Here is a 2,079-nt window from a genome sequence, read left to right as displayed (position 1 = left end):
GTAGGGAAAAATCTTCTTGGAATTGGAATTGATGAAATATATCTGTTTTACTTAAATTCTCTTCACATTGTCCCTAAAATCAATAGCAATTGGAAATTTCAATCAAGCTTACTTTTTTTTTCTGCAACTATCAGAGAAGAAATTTGATATTTTTCTCCTATTGAAATGACTAGTTGTGTAATGTTGTCTCATTTTTTAATGTTGTCTAATTTTTCCAGAGGTCCACTGATTTAAGATGTTCATTTCTAAAGAGCTGACCTCTAAATAGGAGTGATTAGACATATCACGTAGAAGTAAATATTGATTTAAATGAAAGAGATCATCTGGGTAATGGAATACTCTTGTGACTAACAGAAGTGAAGGGGGCCTCAATTTCTGAGTGTTTCTTATTTAATCTCACCACCATGGTTATGATACATGGTGAAGCGAAATAATCATGACATAAAATATGTTTTAGTGACTTACATGCCTCACAAAATTAGACATCCTGAAACATTCCTTCCCCCATTTAACAGTAGCCTTTGTCTGAGCCCATTAGAGTGACATCCTTGTCTAGGTGCTGATATTGTAAGCATCCAACACTGTAAAACTGCACTGCAAAGTGAAATTGAAAGCCTTGCAAAATATTCAGGAATTACCAGAAGTCAATAAAAATGATATTGGATAACTAAGTCGGATGCAAAAACATTGGCAAAGTATGATCTAGTAAAATTAAGCCTGTAAAATCTACAAAAAGAGAAAAAACACAGATGGTGATAGCATGGGCATTTCAAAAGAGTATTACTTGATTATCAAAGAGGCCCTTGAGAAAGAGGATTAAACCTTTTAATATTATACAAAAAAGTAGTCTTTATATTCACACTCCAGAAGTCAAATATGAATCTATCTGTGGTTCATAGACCTCCAAAATTGTGAGTTAATCCAGCAAAAAGGCTCAAGAAAATAATAAGTATGTGTCTTAGTCCATTTCGGTTGCTATGACAAAATTCCACAGACTGGGTAGCTGTAGATAAACAGCAGAAATTTATTTCTCACAGTTCTGGAGGCTGGGAAGTCCAAGATCAATGTGTCAGCATGGTAGCATTCTGGTGAAGGCCTTCATCCAGTTCATAGCTGGCCCTTTCTTGCTGTGTCCTCACATGGTGGAATGGGCTAGAGAGCTCTGTGGTATCTCTTTTTTAAGAGCATTAATCCTGTTAATGAGGGCTCCATCTCATGAACTAATCAACTCCCAAAGACCTCACCTTCTAAAACCATCACAATGGGCATTAGAATTTCAACATATGAGTTTTGAGGGGACACAAACATTCAGACCATAGAAGTATGAAAACATAAGACAACATAAGAAATTGAGTCTCAGAGTTTTAGTTAGCTGATTTTAGGTTGTAGCATTTCTCCCCTGATACAGTTTTCCAGCCATTGTATCAAGGGGAAGAAAGGAAGAACAGATGAGGGCAGGGTAGAGGTGATAGAAATAGATGTGTCCTTGTTTGCCAATAAGTAGCCTAAACCTTAAAGTTTAAAAGTCAATGTTATGCAATAGTGTGAATGTACTTAATACTACTGAACCGTGGACTTTAAAATGGTGAAGAAGGGCTTCCCTGGTGGTGCAGTGGTTGAAAGTCCGCCTGCCGATGCCGGGGACACGGGTTCGTGCCCCGGTCCGGGAAGATCCCACATGCCGCGGAGCGGCTGGGCCTGTGAGCCATGGCCGCTGAGCCTGCGCGTCCGGAGCCTGTGCTCCACAACGGGAGAGGCCACAGCAGTGACAGGCCCACGTACCGCAAAAAAAAAACAAACAAACAAAAAAAAAAACAAATAAAATGGTGAAGAAGGTAAATTTCATGTAATATATATTCTTTTACTCTCATTAAAAAACAAAACAAGGGCTCCCCTGGTGGCGCAGTGGTTGAGAGTCCGCCTGCCAATGCAGGGGACATGGGTTCATGCCCCAGTCCAGGAATATCCCACATGCTGCGGAGCAGCTGGGCATGTGAGCCATGGCCGCTGAGCCTGCGCATCCGGAGCCTGTGCTCTGCAATGGGAGAGGCCACAACAGTGAGAGGCCCACGTACCGCA

The sequence above is a fragment of the Lipotes vexillifer genome, unplaced genomic scaffold (assembly GCF_000442215.2).
Source record: "Lipotes vexillifer unplaced genomic scaffold, Lipotes_vexillifer_v1.1 scaffold252, whole genome shotgun sequence".
In the NCBI taxonomy this organism is placed as follows: Eukaryota; Metazoa; Chordata; class Mammalia; order Artiodactyla; family Lipotidae; genus Lipotes; species Lipotes vexillifer.
This window is presented reverse-complemented; position numbering follows the sequence as displayed.